This window comes from Pristiophorus japonicus, chromosome 5 (assembly GCF_044704955.1).
Source record: "Pristiophorus japonicus isolate sPriJap1 chromosome 5, sPriJap1.hap1, whole genome shotgun sequence".
In the NCBI taxonomy this organism is placed as follows: domain Eukaryota; kingdom Metazoa; phylum Chordata; class Chondrichthyes; family Pristiophoridae; genus Pristiophorus; species Pristiophorus japonicus.
The window spans coordinates 165096492-165117794 of record NC_091981.1 but is presented as its reverse complement, the minus strand read 5'-3'; the positions used below and the strand labels follow the sequence as shown (position 1 = coordinate 165117794).

General features: G+C 45.5%; 1 protein-coding gene across 1 annotated transcript in view; it reads left to right on the top strand.

Moving 5' to 3' along the window:
* casd1 (CAS1 domain containing 1) overlaps nt 1-21303 on the top strand; it is a 200160-nt gene that overhangs the window by 104238 nt on the left and 74619 nt on the right. The window lies entirely within an intron of this gene.

Below are 21303 nucleotides of genomic sequence, written 5' to 3'. Positions count from 1 at the left end.
ACAAACTAGGGTTGTATTCCCTGGAATTAAGAAGATTAAAGGGCGATTTGATTGTTTTCAAGATATTATGGGGAACTGATAGGGTAGATAGAGAAACTATTTCCATTGTTTGGGGAGTATTTTAGTCTATACTTGAGGCATAGACTAAAAATTAATAATAGCAATAATGGTAAAAAGTTAAAATTAAAGGCTGTTTATCTGAATGCATGAAGCATTCATAACAAGGCAGATGAAATAGTGGCACAAATAGAGTTACATGGATTTGATCAAATGGCTATTAGAGATGTGGTTGCAAGGTGACCAAGGTTGGGAACAAAATATTCCAGGCTACTTGACGTTTCAAAAAGAAAAGCAGAATGGGCAAGTCGGGGGCAGGGGTCGCCCTGATAATAAAGATCTTGGCTTGGAAGATCAAGAAGTATGCATGGAGATAAGAAATAGCATGGGGCAGAAAATACTGGTGGGAGTAGTTTATAGGTCCCCTAACTGTAGCTATACTGTTGGACAGTGTATTAATCAACAAATAATAGGAGCTTGTAACAGAGGTAATGCAATAATTCTGGGGGACTTTAATCTTGGGCAAATCAAATTGGTAAAGATAGGACGACCTTTCATGGAATGTATTTGAGATAGTTCCGAGAACGATACATTGTGGAACCAACCAGGGAACAAGCTATTTTAGATCTTGTATTGTGCAATGAGACATGTCATGAGTTAATTAGTAATCTCATAGTAAAGGATCCTCTGGAGAAATGTGATTATAATATGATAAAATTGCACATTGAGTTTGAGTGTGAAATACTTAAATCCAAAACTAGACTTAAACTTAATCAAGCCAAATACATAGGTATGAGGGGAGAGTTGGCTGAGGTAGATTGGGAAATTAGATTAAAAGATATGGCAGTAGCTAAACAGTGGCAAACGTTTAAAGAAATACTCCAAAATTAAAGAATATACAATCCATCAAATCCATATACAATCCACAGGAAAAGTAATCCATTTGTGCCTAACTAAAGTTAAGGATAGTATTAGATTAAAAGGAGAGGCTTATAATGTTGCAAAGAATAGTAGTAAGCCTGAGGGTTGGGAGAGCCATAGAAACCAACAAAGGATGACCATAAAATTGGTGAGGAAGAAAATAGAATGAGATTAAACAACAGATTGTAAGAGCTTCTGCAAGTATGTAAAAAGGAAGAGTAGCAAAAGTAAGCATTGGTCCCTTCGAGGCTGAGACAGGAGAAATTATAATGGGGAATAAAGAAATGATGCAAATTTTTTGTATCGGTCATTATAGAAGAAACAAAAAGCATACCAAAACTAGTGCTAATGAAAATGAGATCAATAGAAAAATAATACGTGAGAAAGTAATGGGACTAAAAGCCGACGAATCCTCTGGACCTAATGGTTTAGGGTTCTAAAAGAGGTAGCTGCAGAGATAGTGGATGCAGGTTGTGATCTTCCAAAATACTCTCAATTCCAGAACAGTTCCAGTGGATTGGAAGGTTGAAAATGTTAACCCCGCTATTCAAGAAATGAGGGAAAGAGAAGACAGGGAACGACAGGCCAGTTAGCCTGACATAATTTGTCGGGGAAATGCTGGAATTCATTATTATGGAAGTGGTATCGGGGCATTTAGAAAATCGTGATTAGGCAGAACAACATGGTTTTATTAAAGGGAAATCGTGCAACAAATGTATTAGTTTTTTGAGGATGTAACGAGCAGGATAGATAAAGTTGAACCAGTGGATGTAGTATATTTGTATTTCCAAAAGGCATTTAATCCCTGTGTGGAGTAAAAACAAAACCGGAAAGGTGGTTTAACTGTGGCGAACAAGGGAAATTAAGGATAGTTTTAAATTCAAGGAAGAGGCATATAAATTGGCCAGAAAAAGCAGCAAACTTGAGGACTGGGAGAAATTTAGAATTCAGCAGAGGAGGACAAAGGGTTTAATTAGGAGGGGGGAAATAGAGTATGAGAGGAAGCTTGCCGGGAACATAAAAACTGATTGCAAAAGCTTTTATAGATATGTGAGGAGAAAAAGATTAGTGAAGACAAACGTAGGTCCCTTGCAGTCAGATTCAGGTGAATTTATAATGAACAAAGAAATGGCAGACCAGTTGAACAAATACTTTGGTTCTGTCTTCACGAAGGAAGACACAAATAACCTTCCGGATGTTCTAGGAGACCGAGGGTCTAGTGAGAAGGAGGAACTGAAGGATATCCTTATTAGGTGGGAAATTGTGTTCGGAAAATTGATGGGATTGAAGGCCGATAAATTCCCGGGGCCTGATAGTCTGCATCCCAGAGTACTCAAGGAAGTGGCCCTAGAGATAGTGGATGCATTGGTGATAATTTTCCAACCGTCTATCGACTCTGGATCAGTTCCTATGGACCGGAGGGTAGCTAATGTAACACCACTTTTTAAAAAAAGGAGGGAGAGAGAAAACGGATAATTATAGACCGGTTAGCCTGACATCAGTGGTGGGGAAAATGTTGGAATCAGTTATTAAAGATGAAATAGCAGCACATTTGGAAAGCAGTGACAGAATCGGTCCAAGTCAACATGGATTTATGAAAGGGAAATCATGCTTGACAAATCTGGAATTTTTTGAGGATGTAACTAGCAGAGTGGACAAGGGAGAACCAGTGGATGTGGTGTATTTGGACTTTCAAAAGGCTTTTGACAAGGTCTCGCACAAGAGATTGGTGTGCAAAATTAAAGCACATGGTATTGGGGGTAATATACTGACGTGGATAGAGAACTGGTTGGCAGACAGGAAGCAGAGAGTCGGGATAAATGGGTCCTTTTCAGAATGGCAGGCAGTGACTAGTGGGGTGCCGCAGGGCTCAGTGCTGGGACTTCAGCTATTTACAATATACATTAATGATTTAGATGAAGGAATTGAGTGTAATATCTCCAAGTTTGCAGATGACACTAAACTGGGTGGCGGTGTGAGCTGTAAGGAGGACACTAAGAGGCTGCAGGGTGACTTGGACAGGTTAGGTGAGTGGGAAAATGCATGGCAAATGCAGTATAATGTGGATAAATGTGAGGTTATCCACTTTGGGGGCAAAAACACGAAGGCAGAATATTATCTGAATGGCGGCAGATTAGGAAAGGGGGAGATGCAACGAGACCTGGGTGTCATGGTACATCAGTCATTGAAAGTTGGCATGCAGGTACAGCAGGCGGTGAAGAAGGCAAATGGTATGTTGGCCTTCATAGCTAGGAGTTTTGAGTATAGGAGCAGAGAGATCTTACTGCAGTTATACAGGGCCTTGGTGAGGCCCCACCTGGAATATTGTGTTCAGTTTTGGTCTCCTAATCTGAGGAAGGACGTTCTTGCTATTGAGGGAGTGCAGTGAACGTTCACCAGACTGATTCCCAGGATGACTGGACTGACCTATGAGGGGAGACTAGATCGACTGGGCTTTTATTCACTGGAGTTTCGAAGGATGAGAGGGGATCTCATAGAAACATATAAAATTCTGACGGGACTGGACAGGTTAGATGCAGGAAGAATGTTCCCGATGTTGGCGAAGTCTAGAACCAGGGGACACAGTCTAAGGATAAGGGGTAAGCCGTTTAGGACCGAGATGAGGAGAAACCTCTTCACTCAGAGAGTTGTTAACCTGTGGAATTCCCTACTGCAGAATGTTGTTGATGCCAGTTCGTTGGATATATTCAAGAGGGAGTTAGATGTGGCCCTTACGGCTAAAGGGATCAAGGGATATGGAGAGAAAGCAGGAAAGGGGTACTGAGGTGAATGATCAGCCATGATCTTATTGAATGGTGATGCAGGCTCGAAGGGCCGAATGGCCTACTACTGCACCTATTTTCTATGTTTCTATAAGGTGTCACATAAAACGCAAGATAAGGTTAGGGCTAATGGGCTCAAAATTGGCCAGGAGTTGCTCTGTTTTTTTTTTTTGGAACAACTTGATTTTTCTGGAGTATGTTTAAAATTCCACAATTTGTACATTAATTTCGTGCCAGTATAAGTGAGTTAGTTAGTATTTTTTTAGGTGTTTTTTCAAAAGGAGGCGTTACCAGCCACCTACGCTCGTCTCGGCCATTTATGCCACTTTGTCCAGCTAATAGTTACTCCAAACTGACTTAGGCCAATGTATGTGGCCGCTTGTGAAAACCCTTGTGGCGAGTTAAGAAATCAGCGCAGGTAGGTACATCGGAGGCCAGCAGAACTTAATGACTTGACTAAAGAATGTGAATAGGATCAAACAGCTATACAGGACATCATATGACCAACTTCCTAAAGTAAATTTACTCTTCAACAGAAGCATTCATGGAAGCTTAAACTACAAAAATAAAAGAAGTAAAAGATAGTTGAATTAAATTGCCCTAATCTCTCAACTAATTTAAACAACTATTTGTAATGATTATACTGGGCCAAAATTGAGCCCTATTATCTAAATAAAGTCTACTTCAATAAATAAGATATTCTGTGTTCCTCCGTCACTTATGTTCTTCACCCCCACCCCCTCCCCCACTCTCTGGTGGGGGGGTTGGGGGCATTGATACTGTACTACACTGACATTAAACACTGCCTCAGACCCCCTTTTTGGGGGATTGGAAAAGTGGTAATGTTGTTTCCCCCCTCCCCGAAATGAATCCAGTGATTCCGCTGCACGATAATTAAAGAAAGTGATTCAGCACAATGACGATCCCACAGCAAACCCCCATGGACTTCAGCCCTTACCTTGTGCAGTGTGATTTCTATAATACTGCAAAAAGTCCCAAATGAAGAGGATATGACAGTTTTCTGGGTGGCAGCACATCATTGCTTGTGCCAACAAATCATTACTTGCCACAACAAATCTTAGCAAACATTAACATAATGAGCAGCAAACAGCAATGCTATTCAAACAAAGCCCAAGAGATAAAATGCTGAACTGGAGCTTTCAAGCTGGCTCCAAAATGGAGAGCTGCATAGTGCCAATCATACTTGGAATCGCATTTTAAAATAACCAAACACCAGGTAACTGCTTTCTGTATTCTGCAATAATTATGGAGTTATGTACTTAATTATAAACGTACTACAACACGCCATTGCAACCACACGATCTCAATATCCGGTCCGAACGAGGCATTTTCTCCTGCGGGCTGGCCTGTGCGGTAGGCCACTCGGCCTGGGATAGGGGTGGGCCGCATCGGGTCCCACGCTGCAGCACGCACACTGAGAAGCTGGGGGCAGGAGCAACTGCGCATGCATGCACACTCCAACGCGCATGTGCAGACGTCCCGGTACTGTTTTCAGCACGGGATGCTGGCTCCACCTCCGACCCGACTGGCCATGCTGCGCGAAGACCCGGGAGAGGCCGGACAGCGTCCAAAGTGGGAACCGGATTTTTTTGGAGTAATTTTCCACGCAGAAAGTCGCCGCATCTCCTGTGAGTGCGCCGAAAAAATGGGTGGGCCAATTTTGAGCCCAATATAGCAGCACAGATAGACGATTGGTTAACAGACAGAAAATGGAGATTTGGCTAAACGGGTCATTTTCAGGTTGGCAGGCTGAAACTAGTGGGGTGCCACAAGGATCAGTGCTTGGGCCTCAGCTATTTACAATTTATATTAATGACTTCGATGAAGGGAGTGTAATGTATTCAAGTTTTCTGACAATACAAAGCTGGGTGGGAACGTAAGTTGTGAGGAGGGCACAGAGAGCTTTCAAAGGGATATAAACAGGTTAAGTGAGTGGGTAATAAGGTGGCAAATGGAATATAATGTGGGAAACCGAGGTTACTGATTTTGACAGGAAGATTAGAAAAACAGAACTGACGAAGGGTCATCGACCTGCAACGTTAACTCTTTCTTGCTCCACAGATGCTACCTGACATGAGTATTTCCAGCATTTCTGTTTTTATTTCAGATTTCCAGAATCTGCATTATTTTGTTTTACATTAGATTGATTCCTGGGATCCCATGAGAAGAGATCGAGTAGATTGGACCTATGCTCTCTGGAGTTTAGAAGAATGAGAGTTGATCACATTGAAACACAAGATTCTGAGGGGGATAGACTGGGTAGATGCTGAGTGGTTATTTTCCCTAGCTGGAGAGTCTAGAACTCTGGGGTGGGTGTAGTCTCCGGATAAGGGATCAGCTATTTAAGACTGAGATGCGGAATTTCTTATCTCAGGGTTGTGAGTCTTTGGATTCTGTATCCTAAAGGGCTGTCGATGCCAAATTCTTAAGTAGGTTCAAGGCTGAGCTCTATAGATTTATGGTTACGAGGGGATCCAGAGATGTGGAGATTGGGGGTGGGGGGGGGGGGAAAGTGATGTTGAGTTCAAAATCAGCCATGATATTGAATGGCAGAGCAGGGTCGAAGGGCCATATGGCTACTCCTGCTCCTAATTGTTATGCGCTTAATTAGAACCGGGGCCTTTCAGGAGTGAAGTCAGTAAACATTTCTACAAGCAAAAGGTTGTAGGTTTGGAATTCCCTTCCATAAACAGCAATTGATGCTCGGTCAATTATTAACTTTAAATCTGAGATTGAAAGATATTTGTTAACCAAAGGTATTAAGGGATATGGGGCAGAAGCAGATATATAGGTTCCAAGTTTCCACACGCGCGTAGAACGGCGCAGTCCCGACCTGGACGCCCGTTTTTCGCGCCACAAAGTGCGCCTAAAAAAATCCTCGGTATTCTCCACCTACTTGCAGGTCCTCTGGCCCTCGGCGCAGCCAGCACGAGCTGTGGGGGGGCGGAGCCAGGTCCCTGCGCAGAAAACAGTGCCGGGACCTCTGCACATGCACGCTACAGTGGGCACGCAAGTGCAGTAGCTCCAGGCGCCGAACTGTGTGGGAGGGGTCCGAAGCACGCAGCCCCTAGCCCTGGCTGAATGGCCTCACTGGGGCTGCGTGAATAAGGCTCCTCCCACGGCCAGCTCCTGCTCCCCCCCCCCCCCCCCCCCCACCAGACCCGACACTCGCTCCCCCCTCCCCCCCGCCTCCGGACCAGACCCGACACCCGCTCCCCCCCCCCCACCTCCGGACCAGACTAGACCCGACACCCGCTCTCTTTTCCCTCCCCCCCCCCCCCGACTGACCCGACCCGAGCACCTGTTCCCCCTCCCCGACTCGACCCGCGCTCCGGTTCCCGCTCCCCGCCTCCCCGATTGGACCCAACCCGACCCGCGCTCCCGTCCCCCGCCCCCCCACTGGACCCGACCCGACTCCCGCTCCCGGACTGGATCCGACCTGACCTGACCTTCCCCCCCCCCCCCCTCTCTCTCTCTCTCTCTCTCTCTCTCTCTCTCTCTCTCTCTCTCTCTCTCTCTCTCTCTCTCCCTCTCTTCCCCCCCCCCCTCTCTCTCTCTCTCTCTTCCCCCCCCCTCTCTCTCTCTCTCTCTCTTTCCCCCCCCCTCTCTCTCTCTCTCTCTCTCCCCCCTCCTCTCTCTTTCTCTCTCTCTCTCTCTCTCTCTCTCTCTCTCTCTCTCTCTCTCTCTCTCTCTCCTCTCTTCCCCCTCTCTCTCTCTCTCTCTCTCTCTCTCTCTCTCTCTCTCTCCCTCTCCCTCTCCCTCTCCCTCTCTCTCTCTCTCTCTCTCTCTCGCTCCCTCTCTCTCTCTTCCCCCCTCCGACCTGAACCGAACCTCCTGATCCAAACCCAACGCCACCTACCTGTAAATCTGGTGCTGGGGACGGGCCCTGCCCGAAGTCTCGGGCCGGCCCGTTCAGCCTTCGGTCCCGAAAAGCCTGCCTGAAGCACTTTCACACAGGTAGGAAGATGGTTTATTTAATCTTTTCTTTGCTTATAAATGTTTATTCAGGTTGGATTTATTTGCATAATATTTGTATAAGTATAAATAAGGATTTATTATAGAATTTAATGACTTCCCTTCTCCCCCCACCTCGTTCTGGACGCCTAATTTGTAACCTGCGCCTGATTTTTTAATGTGTAGAACAGGTTTTTTTCAGTTCTACAAAAATCTTCACTTGCTCCATTCTACTTTAGTTTGGAGTACGTTTTCACTGTGGAAACTTTCAAATCAGGCGTCAGTGGCTGGACACGCCCCCTTTTGAAGAAAAAATTCTGTTCCAAAGTAGAACTGTTCTACCTGACTCGAACTGCAGAAAAAAAAATGTGGAGAATTGCGATTTCTAAGATAGTCCGTTCTCCACCAGTTGCTCCTAAAAAATCAGGCGCAAATCATGTGGAAACTTGGGCGCATTGAGTTGAGTCCCAGATCATTCTTGATCTTATTGAATGGCCGAACAGGATCGAGGGGTTAAGTGTCCAACTCCTGTTCCTATGTTCCTCTCACCTCGCACAACAGATGTTAGACTATAACATATCTTTAATTTTCAGTTTTTTCTCTCTCAACTTTCTTAAATAATGGAGTTACATTTGCAATTTTCCAATTTAAAGGTACAATTCCTGAATCGAGAGATCTTTGGCTAAAGCAAATTCCTCACATACTTCCTTTATTACCCTGGAGTGGAAACCATCAGGTCCCGGGGATTTGTTGGTCTTGGGTGCCATTTTTTCCTAATACTGATTGCTTGCTTACTTAACTTTAGCGCGTTCCAGTTCTTGATTCATTATTAGTTTCCCTGGAATATCAGGTATATTATCATCTACCTCTACTGTGAAGACTGACACAAAGGCCTGCATTTTGCGATTAAAAATGACGGTGAGGCTATCAGCTCTCTCTGTTATTAAAGAGTAAGTTGGGCAGCAACTTCCGGCGACCGCACATGCAGTTAAATGTGGAAATCCACGAACTTGCTCCCAGAGTTGTCCTGTTTCTCCAGAATCTGCGCTAGAGAGATTCGGCATTGAAACACATGGAAGAGTGTGGAGTTGGGGTACTTGTGTGATACCCACTAAATTTAGGGCTTGTCCATTCCAGTGTAAGTAAACATTAAATTATGTTACAAGTCTTAATTACTGCCAAACAACATCTCTGCCACTGAAAATTAAAATAAAAACATTGTTTTTAATTTTTATTTGTCTTGCTTATCTCTCTCTCAATCCCATCTTTCTTTCCCTCTCTATTTTTCTTTCTGTACATGATTTAGCATTGAATTAACTATTCTAACATGCACTTCCTTGTTCAGACTCTGCACGTCTCATTAAGGATTCTTGTAAGGATCCCAGAGGGATCCTAATAATGAAAGGTTTGAAGTTGACCCATATTGGTCCTTTTTGGGCCCCGCTCGGAGAAAGGCTGGAACCGCAGGTTATTGTTTGGGGAACACCTCCCTTCAGAGTGTATCGGGGACAGGCGTGTTGGGTGGGCCGCCCCGACCTCTCTGAATGCCTGGGCGCCGCCAGGGAGAGGTCTGGGCGCCACCGGGGAGAGGTCTGGACACTGCCGGAGACCTTGTACATCGTGGGAGTACACTCAGCAGCTTCTGTCCCTGGCCGAAGGGACCCCGTACCGGCTGCTTCTGTCCCTGGCCGAAGGGACCCCGTACCGGCCGCTTCTGTCCCTGGCCGAAGGGACCCCGTACCGGCCGCTTCTGTCCCTGGCCGAAGGGACCCCGTACCGGCCGCTTCTGTCCCTGGCCGAAGGGACCCCGTACCGGCCGCTTCTGTCCCTGGCCGAAGGGACCCCGTACCGGCCGCTTCTGTCCCTGGCCGAAGGGACCCCGTACCGGCCGCTTCTGTCCCTGGCCGAAGGGACCCCGTACCGGCCGCTTCTGTCCCTGGCCGAAAGGACCCCGTACCGGCCGCTTCTGTCCCTGGCCGAAAGGACCCTGCACCGGATTCTGGGGACGTCTAACTGGCCGAAGGGACTCCAGGACGACCTGCCAAAGGGACCCGAGAACGTGAAACCGGCTGAAGGGACTCCGAGACCAGCGCTCAATCCGCCGAAGGGACACCGAGGCCGGCGCTGAACCGGCTGAAGGGACCAAGGCATGGCGTCGTCTTATACCCCCAACCAACTTTTAATTAATTTTTAAATTTTTAACCAACTTTTAAACTTATTAAACAATTTGGGAGAACTTTTAAAACTTACATTTTAGACTCTCAATCGAAATACTTTTAAATATCTATTATTAACCTACATCTTTGACTTTTAACAACTTTTGGAAATTTTTTAAATTGGGGAAACTTTTACAATCTAATATTGATTTACATCTTAGACTTTTAACAACTCTTATAAAAATAAAAATGTTTTTTAACAACCCTCAGAAACTCTTGAAATAAATTGGGAACCTTTATCAACTTTTAACTTTTAAAATAACTTTGGAAGTCACCTTCCTAATGCCTGCCCCCCCAACCTAGCCTCGGGCCATCTATCATCAATGGTGCTACCCGGCGCCAAGCTTGTGGCCAACACTTCACCGTAGGCAATTAGGCTGTGCCAAGTCTCCAGTTGTCTTGGACCCTCTTGCCACTGGACCAAGACCTTGTTCAGCTAAGCCCGTGCGGTTGCCGGTATGCAGCGGCCACCCCACGTTAAAAGAACTCACGCACAGGCATCTTCCACTTCGTCAGTATGAAGTTCTGGACCTGGAATGTCAGGACCCTCATGGACAATCCCAACAGCAACAGGCCGGAAAGCCGTAGTTGCCCGGGAGCTCGGACGCTTTGACATTGACATCGCCGCCCTAAGCGAGACCCGGCGGGCAGGGGAAGGCCAGTTGAAGGAACATGGTGGAGGTTGCACCACCTTCTGGAAAGGGAAACCAGAGGCAGAACGCTGCCTTCATGGAGTCGGCTTTGCCGTCAAGAATGAGTTGGTCGACCGCCTCAAAGACTCCCCCTGTGGGGTTAACGAACGCCTCATGACTCTCCATATCATCCTATCTCAGAACCAATGTGTCACAGTCATCAGTGCGTACGCCTCTACACTCGATGCAACGGATGAGGCTAAAGAGGGATCTTATTCCAACCTCGAGACATCCTTGTCCTGCGTCCCCACGGACGAAAAATTGATCTTCTTGGGTGATTTTAATGCCAGGGTTGGTAAAGACACAGCCCTCTGGGGAAGTGTGATTGGCAGAGAGGGGATAGGGAAAGCCTACCCTGACCACCACCTGACAAAATGTCTAGAACATGAACTCATCACCAACAGCCTGTCCTGCCAGAGAGACAAATACAAGGCATCGTGGCAACACCCTCGCTCCAAACACGGGCACCTGCTTGACTCTGTCATCGTCCGAGCCAGGGATCGCAAGGATGTGCGCATCACCCGCGCCATGACAGGAGCCGACGACCGCTGGATGGACCACCACCTAACCCGATCCATCATTAACATTGCCCCAAAACAGAGGGGACAGCAGAAGCAGTTCCGCAAAAAAGTTAATGCCGGGGCACTTAGAGACCCAGCTAAGAGAGCCCTATACAGCCAGCGCCTCACAGCCAATCTGGTGTGCCTCGATGACCCTGAGATACTGAATCCCCATAGCGCTTGGTCTGCCCCCCAATCCTCTATAACCAGTGCCTGTGAAGAGACACTTGGTCACTCAACCAGAAAACACCAGGACTGGTTTGATGAAAATGATCAGGAGATCGAAGAACGAATAGATTGCAAGCGCAAAGCATTTCTGAGCCTCAAGCAACAGCCCAACTCTGGAGCTGCAAAACACATTACAGACGGCTCAAGGCTCCGGTCCAACAAAAAAATCGAGACCTAAAGAACAGGTGGTAGATGGAGAAAGCACAGGAGATACAACAACTGGTCAACAGCCATGATATGCAAGGATTCTTGGCTGCAGTCAAGGCCACCTATGGTCCAAACTCCCAAGGCCCCACCCCACTCCTGGCCAAGAATGGGGAAACACTCATCAAGGACACCGAGGCAGCCGGGCCCGATGGAAGGAGCACTTTGAAGATATCCTCAATCGAGACTCTGCCTTTGACTCGAGTGTTCTCGATTCCATCCCGCAGCATGCGACCCGCCATCAACTCAGTGAAACTCCAATGTTGCACGAGGGTAGGCAAAGCCATAAAATAGCTCAAGAATAACAAGGCTATGGGTGTGGATGGAATCCCTGCTGAGGCGCTAAAATATGGCAGAGAGGTGCTGTTGGCGCGGATACATGACCTCATCTCGCTCATCTAGAGGGAGGAGCGCATGCCAGGAGATCTGAGATGCAGTGATTGTGACCATTTTTAAAAAGGACAAGTCCGACTGCGGCAACTACAGAGAAATCTCCCTCCTTTCAGCCACTGGGAAAGTTGTCACTCGAGTTCTCCTCGATCGTCTTCTCCCTGTGGCCGAGGAACTCCTCCCGGAATCACAATGCGGATTTCGTCCCCTACGAGGCACAACAGACATGATCTTTGCAGCGTGCCAGTTGCAGGAAAAACGCAGGGAGCAGTGCCAGCCCTTATACATAGCCTTTTTCGATCATACAAAGGCCTTTGACACTGAAAACCATGAGGGTCTATGGAGTGTCATGCAGGCCGTGATCCTTACCAACGGATCCATTGCAGACCCAATCCACATCCGGACTTGTGTCAAACAGGGCTGCGTTACCGCACGAACCCTCTTCTCAATCTTCCTCGCCACCATGCTCCACCTCACAATCAACAAGCTCCCCGCTGGAGTGGAACTAAATTACAGAACCAGTGGGAAGCTGTTTAACCTGCGCCGCCTCCAGGCCACGTCCAAGATCACCCCAACCTCTGTCGTTGAGTTGCAGTATGCGGGCGATGCCTACGTCTGTGCACATTGAGGCTGAACTCCAGGATATTGTCAATGTATTTACCTGAGGCATATGAAAGCATGGGCCTTACGCTTAACATCCGTAAGACAAAGGTCCTCCACCAGCCTGTCACCGCCGCACAGCACTGCCCTCCAATCATTAAGATCCACGGCGTGGCCATGGACAACGTGGACCATTTCCCATATCTCAGGAGTCTCTGATCAACAAAGGCAGACACTGATGCGGAGCTTCAGCATTGCCTCCAGTGCACCAGCGCAGCCTTCGGCTGTCTGAGGAAAAGAGTGTTTGAAGACCAGGCCCTCAAATCTACCACGAAACTCATGGTCTACAGGGCTGTAGTAATACCTGTCCTCCTGTATGGATCTGAGGCATGGAGGTTGTATAGAAGGCACCTCAAATCGCTGGAGATATATTGTTAGCGCGAATGTACCCTCCAAGAATCACTCATCATTCAGGGTCGGTCCATACATCAAAACGGTTTATTACGCCGGCGGGGAAATGAAGCAACTGGTGGGTCCAGAACCTCTCCGCCGAACAAAGGGTTTCATGGATTTTTATATGTTTTACTACAGTTACATCAGCCCATTTCGGCCGGACACGATCCAATCATCTTGATTATAGATTACATATAGATTCAAATAGACCAATAGAAGTAGTCTCTAACCATTATGTGACTACGTGATTGTCTCATGTGTTACTAAGGGTTATTCATGGTCTTGTGACATGGTCTGGGCCCCCCTTTATCTTACTGTCCTTGGGTGCTGTCTTTGGGCAGTCTCCTTATCTTAGTCCTGTTAGTCGTATTGTTCTAACATGAACCAGGACGTCTTGTCTGATGCCTGTTAGCCCATTGATTAGGTACATCTGCAGAGCTCATGTGTATCCCTGCATGAGAAAACAACAGTTATGAGTAACTAAGAATACAGTCTCTTTCTACTTGCTGAAATCCCTTGGGGCTTTGCTAAACCACAAGTAGTCATCTTTATACATTTTGCACACGCATTTAATACTACAGTTACATATTTAGTTCTAACATTATGCTACAGGTGCCGTTGTCCTAGGAGAAAATCTTTTCTCTAACATATATCACCAACGATGTCTCCGCAAGATCCTGAAAATCCCCTGGGAGGACAGGCGGACCAACATCAGTGTCCTCGACCAGGCTAACATCCCCAATATTGAAGCACTGACCACACTTGATCAGCTTCGCTGGGCAGGCCACATAGTACACATGCCAAATACAAGACTCCCTAAGCAAATACTTTATGCGGAGCTCCTTCATGGTAAACGAGCCAAAGGAGGACAACGGAAACGTTATAAGGACACCCTCAAAGCCTCGCTGGCAAAGTGCGACATCATCACTGACACCTGGGAGACTCTGGCCGCAGACCACCCGAGGTGGAGAAAGTCCATCCGGGAGGGCATTGAGCTCTTCGAGTCTCAACGCAAAGAGCATGAAGAGGCCAAGAGCAGGCAGTGAAAGGAGCCCGCGGCAAACTAGCTGCACCGACCCCTTTCTTCGAATGTCTGTCCCACCTGTAACTGGATCTGTGGCGCTCGTATCGGACTGTTCAGCCATTCAAAGAACTCACTTTGGGAGTGGAAGCAAGTCTTCCTCGATTCCGAGGGACTGCCTATGATGATGATGAGGTACCAACGATATAGGTAAAAAAATAGGATGAGGTCCTACAAACTGAATTTAGGGAGCTAGGAGTTAAATTAAAAAGCAGGACCTCAAAGATAGTAATCTCAGGATTGCTACCAGTGCCACTTGCTAGTCAGAGTAGGAATTGCAGGATAGCTCAGATGAATATATGGCTTGAGGAATGGTGCAAGGGGGAAGGATTCAAATTCCTGGCTCATTGGAACCGGTTCTGGGGGAGGTGGGGACCAGTACAAACCGGACGGTCTGCACCTGGGCAGGACCGGAACCGATGTCCGAGGCGCGGAGTGTTTGCTAGTGCTATTGGGGAGGGTTTAAATTAAAAAGGCAGGGGATGGGAAATCTATGCAGGGAGGCAGAGGGAAGTAAAAAGTGGCAGAAGCAAAAGGTAGGAAGGAGAAAAGCAGGAGTGGAGGCCAGAGAGATCGAGGGCAAAAATCAAAAAGGGCTACATTACAACATAATTCTAAAAAGACGGAGTGTTAAAAAAACAAGCCTGAAGGCTCTGAGTCTCAATGCGAGGAGCATTCGTAATGAGGTGGATGAATTGACTGCGCAGGTAGCTGTTAACTGATATGATGTAATTGGGATTAAGGAGACATGACTCCAAGGTAACCAAGGCTGGGAACTCAACATCCAGGGGTATTCAATATTCAGAAAGGATAGACAGGAAGGAAAAGGAGGTGGGGTAGCGTTACTGGTTAAAGAGGAGATTAACGCAATAGTAAGGACGGACATTAGCGTGGATGATGTTGAATCTATATGGGTAGAGCTGCGCAATACTAAAGGGCAGAAAACGTTAGTGGGAGTTGTGTACAAACCACCAAACAGCAGTAGAGAGGGATGGCATCAAATGGGAAATTAAGGATGCGTGCAATAAGGGTACAGCAGTTATCATGGGTGACTTTAATCTGCATATTGATTGGGCTAACCAAACTGGTAACAATACCGTGGAGGAGGATTTCCTGGAGTGTATAAGGGATGGTTTTCTAGACCAATATGTCGAGGAACCAACGAGAGAGCAGGCCATCCTAGATTGGGTGTTGTGTAACGAGAGAGGATTAATTAGTGATCTGGTCGTGCGGGGCTCCTTGGAGAAGAGTGACCATAATATGGTAGAATTCTTCATTAAGATGGGAGTGACACAATTAATTCAGAGACTAAGGTCCTGAACTTAAAGGTAACTTCGATGGTATGAGACGTGAATTGGCTAGAATAGACTGGAGAATGATACTTAAAGGGTTGACGATAGATAGGCAATGGCAGACATTTAAAGATCACATGGATGAATTACAACAATTGTACATCCTTGTGTGGCGTAAGAATAAAAAAGGGAAGGTGGCTCAACCGTGGCTAACAAGGGAAATTAGGGAAAGTGTCAAATCCAAGGAAGAGGCATATAAATTGGCCAGAAAAAGCAGCAAACCTAAGGACTGAGAGAAATTTAGAATTCAGCAGAGGAGGACAAAGGATTTAATTAGGAGGGGAAAAATAGAGTATGAGAGTGAGCTTGCCGGGAACATAAAAACTGACTTCAAAAGCTTCTACAGATATGTGAGGAGAAAAAGATTAGTGAAGACTAATGTAGGTCCCTTGCAGTCCGAATCAGGGGAATTCATAATGAGGAACAAGGAAATGGCAGACCAATTGAACAAAATACTTTTGGTTCTGTCTTCACTAAGGAAGACACGAATAACCTCCCAAAAATACTAGGGGCCCGAGGGTCTAGTGAGAAGGGGGAACTGAGGGAAATCCTTTAGTCACGAAATGGTGTTGGGGAATTTGAAGGGACTGAAGGCCGATAAATCCCCAGGGCCGGATAGTTTGCATCCTAGAGTACTTAAGGAAATTGCCCGAGAAATAGTAGATGCATTGGTGGTCATTTTCCAACATTCCATGGACTCTGGTTCAGTTCCTATGGATTGGAGGGTAGCTAATGTAACTCCATTTTTTTTTAAAGAGAGTAAACAGGGAATTATAGACCGGTTAGCCTGACATCGGTGGTGGGGAAAATGCTGGAATCCATTATTAAAGATGTAATAGCAGTGCATTTGGAAAGCAGTGTCAGGATCAGTCCAAGTCAGCATGGATTTATGAAAAGGAAATCATGCTTGACAAATCTAGAGTTTTTTGAGGATGTAACTAGTAGCGTGGATAAGAACCAGTGGATGTGGTGTATTTGGACTTTCAAAAGGCTTTTGACAAGGTCCCACACAAGAGATTAGTGTGCAAACTTGAAGCGCATGGTGTTTGGGGTAATGTATGATGTGGATAGAGAACTGGTTGGCAGACAAGAAGCAAAGAATGGGAATAAACGGGTCCTTTTCAGAATGGCAGGCAGTGACTAGTGGGGTGCTGCAGGGTTCAGTGCTGGGACTCCAGCTATTTACAATATACATTAATGAGTTAGATGAAGGAATTGAATGTAATATCTCCTAGTTTGCAGATGACACTAAGCTGGGTGACAGTGCGAGCTGCGAGGAGGATGCTAGGAGGCTGCAGGGGGGACTTGGACAGGTTAGGTGAGGGGTGCAAATGCATAGCAGATGCAGTATAATGTGGATAAATGTGAGGTTATCCACTTTGGTGACAAAAACAGGAAGGCAGATTATTATCTGAATGGTGACAGATTAGTAAACGAGACCTGATTGTCATGGTACATCAGTCATTGAAGGTGGGCATGCAGGTACAGCAGGCAGTAAATAAAGCAAATGGCATGCTGGCCTTCATAGCGAGGGATTTTGAGTATAGGAGCAGGGAGGTCTTACTGCAGTTGTACAGGGCCTTGGTGAGACCACACCTTGAGTATTGTGTGCAGTTTTGGTCTCCTAATCTGAGGAAGGACATTCTTGCTATTGAGGGAATGCAGTGAAGGTTCACCAGTCTGATTCCCGGGATGGCAGGACTGACATATGAAAGACTGGATCGACTCGACTTATATTCACTGGAATTTAGAAGAATGAGAGCGGATCTCATAAAAACATATAAAATTCTGATGGGATTGGACATGTTAGATGCAGGAAGAATGTTCCCGATGTTGGGGAAGTCCAGAATCAAGGGTAAGGGGTAAGCCATTTAGGACTGAGATGAGAAGAAACTTCTTCACTCAGAGAATTGTGAACCTGTGGAATTCTCTACCACAGAGTTGTTGAGACCAGTTTGTTAGATATATTCAAGAGAGTTAGATGTGATCCTTACGGCTAAAGGGATCAAGGGGTATGGAGAGAAAACAGGAAAAAAGTACTGAATTTGCATGATCAGCCATGATCATATTGAATGGTGGTGCAGGCTAGAAGGGCCAAATGGCCTACTCCTGCACCTATTTTCTATGTTTCTATATATGTAGTGGTCTTGTATTGAGGTAAATTATTTTTTGAACACCTCCCACTGTACATCTGCAGTTCTTGCCGAATACAGTTTTGACCAGTTTGCCGCTATCAGTCACTGCCTCATCCTGTTAAATTTAGCCGTACCAAAATCTAATATCTTAGTAACTGTTAAGTTTCTCCATTTCAAACATAACATTGAATTTGGTCTTTCTCTTCTGAATCTGTGTTGAATGGTGTTTCCAAGGATGTTATTATACAGGTAATTTTGAAGCTTGCACCTGATGATGAATTCCATTATTTTGCACACAATACGAGTAAGATTAATGGGACTGTAGTTGTGTGTGTTTTTTTTTCTCCGTTTTTCAAGATTGGCAACACATTAACTTGTTTCCAATCTATTTGTACCTCCCCTGTTTCTAGTGATTTCCTCATAATAGTCAATTCATCACAGATCTGCTCCTTAATCTTTCACCACTCTGGGATAAATACAATATACTCTGATTTATTTATTTTGAGCATGTTTAGTCTATTTCTGATGTCCATCTCATTAATATTGAAGTCATTGATTAGCTCTTTTTGGAGAGGGTATGTTTCTTCCCTGGTGAATATTTTGAAGATTTTCCTGAAAATCTATATTGACCATATCTAGTCAATTTCCTTCCTCTAATTTCTGTTTCTGAAAAGAATTGTGAGTTAGTCAAACACAACTTGACTTAGAAAGCCATGCTGACTCTCCCTGATTAACTGTTTTTCAAAGTGCCTACTAATTTCATCCCATGTTATAGATTTCAGTATTTTATCAACAACTGAAGTAAGACTTGCAGGGAGACAGAGCGAAGTAGAATCGGGGCAGAAGCAAAAGATAGGAAGAAAAGTAAAAGTGGAGGGCAGAGAAACCCAAGGTAAAAATCAAAAAGGGCCACATTGCAGCAAAATTCTAAAAGGGCAAAGTGTGTTAAAAAGACAAGCCTGAAGGCTCTGTAACTCAATGCGAGGAGTATTTGTATTAAGGTGGATGAATTAACTGCACAGTCAGCAATTAATGAATATGATATAATTGGCATCACGAAGACATGGCTCCAGGGTGACCAAGGCTGGGAACTCAACATCCAGGGGTATTCAACATTCAGGAAGGATAGACAGAAAGGAAAAGGAAGTGGGGTAGCGTTGCTGGTTAAAGAGGAAATTAACGCAATAGTAAGGAAGGACATTAGCTTGGATGATGTGGAATCTGTATGGGTGGAGCTGTGGAATACCAAAGGGCAGAAAACGCTAGTGGGATTTGTGTACAGACCACCAAACAGTAGTAGTAAGGTTGGGGACAGCATCAAACAAGAAATTAGGGATGCGTGCAATAAAGGTACAGCAGTTGTCATGGGCGACTTTAATCTACACATAGATTGGGCTAACCAAATTGCTAGCAATACGATGGAGGGGGGTTTCCTGGAGTGTCTTAGGGATGGTTTTCTGGACGAATATGTTACGGAACCGACTAGAGGGCTGGCCATCCTAGACTGGGTGATGTGTAATGAGAAAGGACTAATTAGCAATCTTGTTGTGCGAGACCCCTTGGGGAAGAGTGACCATAACATGGTAGAATTCCTTATTAAGATGGAGAGTGACACAGTTAATTCAGAGACAAGGGTCCTCAACTTAAGGAAAGGTAACTTCGATGGTATGAGACGTGAATTGGCTAGAATAGACTGGCAAATGATACTTAAAGGGTTGACGGTGGATAGGCAATGGCAAACATTTAAAGATCATATGGATGAACTTCAACAATTGTACATCCCTGTCTGGAGTAAAAATAAAACTGGGAAGGTGGCTCAAATGTGGTTAACAAGGGGAATTAAAGAGAGTGTTAAATCCAAGGAAGAGGCATAAAATTGGCAAGAAAAAGCAGCAAACCTGAGGACTGAGAAATTTAGAATTCAGCAGAGGAAGTAAATAGAGTATGAGAGGAAGCTTGCCGGGAACATGAAAACTGACTGCAAAAGCTTCGACAGATATGTGAAGAGAAAAAGATTAGTGAATACAAACGTAGGTCCCTTGCAGTCAGATACAGGTGAATTTATAATGGGGAACAAAGAAATGGCAGACCAATTGAACAAATACTTTGGTTCTGTCTTCACGAAGGAAGACACAAATAACCTTCCGGAAGTACTAGGGGACCGAGGGTCTAGTGAGAAGGAGGAACTGAAGGATATCCTTCTTAGGTGGGAAATTGTGTTAGGGAAATTGATGGGATTGAAGGCCGCAGGACCTGATAGTCTGCATCCCAGAGTACTTAAGGAAGTGGCCCTAGAAATAGTTGATGCATTGGTGATCATTTTCCAATAGTCTATTGACTCTGGATCAGTTCCTATGGACTGGAGGGTGGCTAATGTAATACCACTTTTTTTAAAAAGGAGGGAGAGAGAAAACTGATAATTATATACCAGTTAGCCTGACATCATTAGTGGGGAAAATGTTGGAATCAATTATTAAAGATGAAATGACAGCGCATTTGGAAAGCAGTGACCCGTTCGGTCCAAGTCAACATGGATTTATGAAAGGGAAATCATGCTTGACAAATCTTCTGGAATTATTTGAGGATGTAACTAGTAGCGTGGACAAGGGAGAACCAGTGGATGTGGTGTATTTGGACTTTCAAAAGGCTTTTGACAAGGTCCCACACAAGAGATTGGTGTGCAAAATTAAAGCACATGGTATTGGTGGTAATATACTGACGTGGATAGAGAACTGGTTCGCAGACAGGAAGCAGAGAGTCGGGATAAACTGGTCTTTTTCAGAATGGCAGGCAGTGACCAGTGGGGTGCCGCAGGGCTCTGCTGGGACTCCAGCTATTTACAATATACATCAATGATTTGGATGAAGGAATTGAGTGTAATATCTCCAAGTTTGCAGATGACACTAAACTGGGTGGCGGTGTGAGCTGTGAGGAGGACGCTAAGAGGCTGCAGGGTGACTTGGACAGGTTAGGTGAGTGGGCAAATGCATGGCAGATGCAGTATAATGCAGTATAATGTGGATAAATGTGAGGTTATCCACTTTTAGGGCAAAAACACGAAGGCAGAATATTATCTGAATGGCGGCAGATTAGGAAAAGGGAAGGTGCAACGAGACCCGGGTGTCCTGGTACATCAGTCATTGAAAGTTGGCATGCAGGTACAGCAGGTGGTGAAAAAGGCAAATGGTATATTGGCCTTCATAGCTAGGGGTTTTGAGTATTGGAGCAGGGAGGTCTTACTGCAGTTGTACAGGGCCTTGGTGAGGCCTCACCTGGAATATTGTTTTCAGTTTTGGTCTCCTAATCTGAGGACGAACGCTCTTGCTATTGAGAATGCGCAGCGAAGGTTCACCAGACTGATTCCTGGGATGGTTGGACTGACCTATGAGGAGAGACTGGATCGATTAGGCCTTTATTCATTGGAGTTTAGAAGCATGAGAGGGGATCTCATAGAAACATATAAAATTCTGATGGGACTGGACAGGTTATATGCAGGAAGAATGTTCCCGATGTTGGGGAAGTCCAGAACCAGGGGACATAGTCTTAGGATAAGGGGTAAGCCATTTAGGACTGAGATGAGAAACTTCTTCACTCAGAGAATTGTGAACCTGTGGAGTTCCCTACTGCAAAGAGTTGTTGATGCCAGTTCGTTGGAT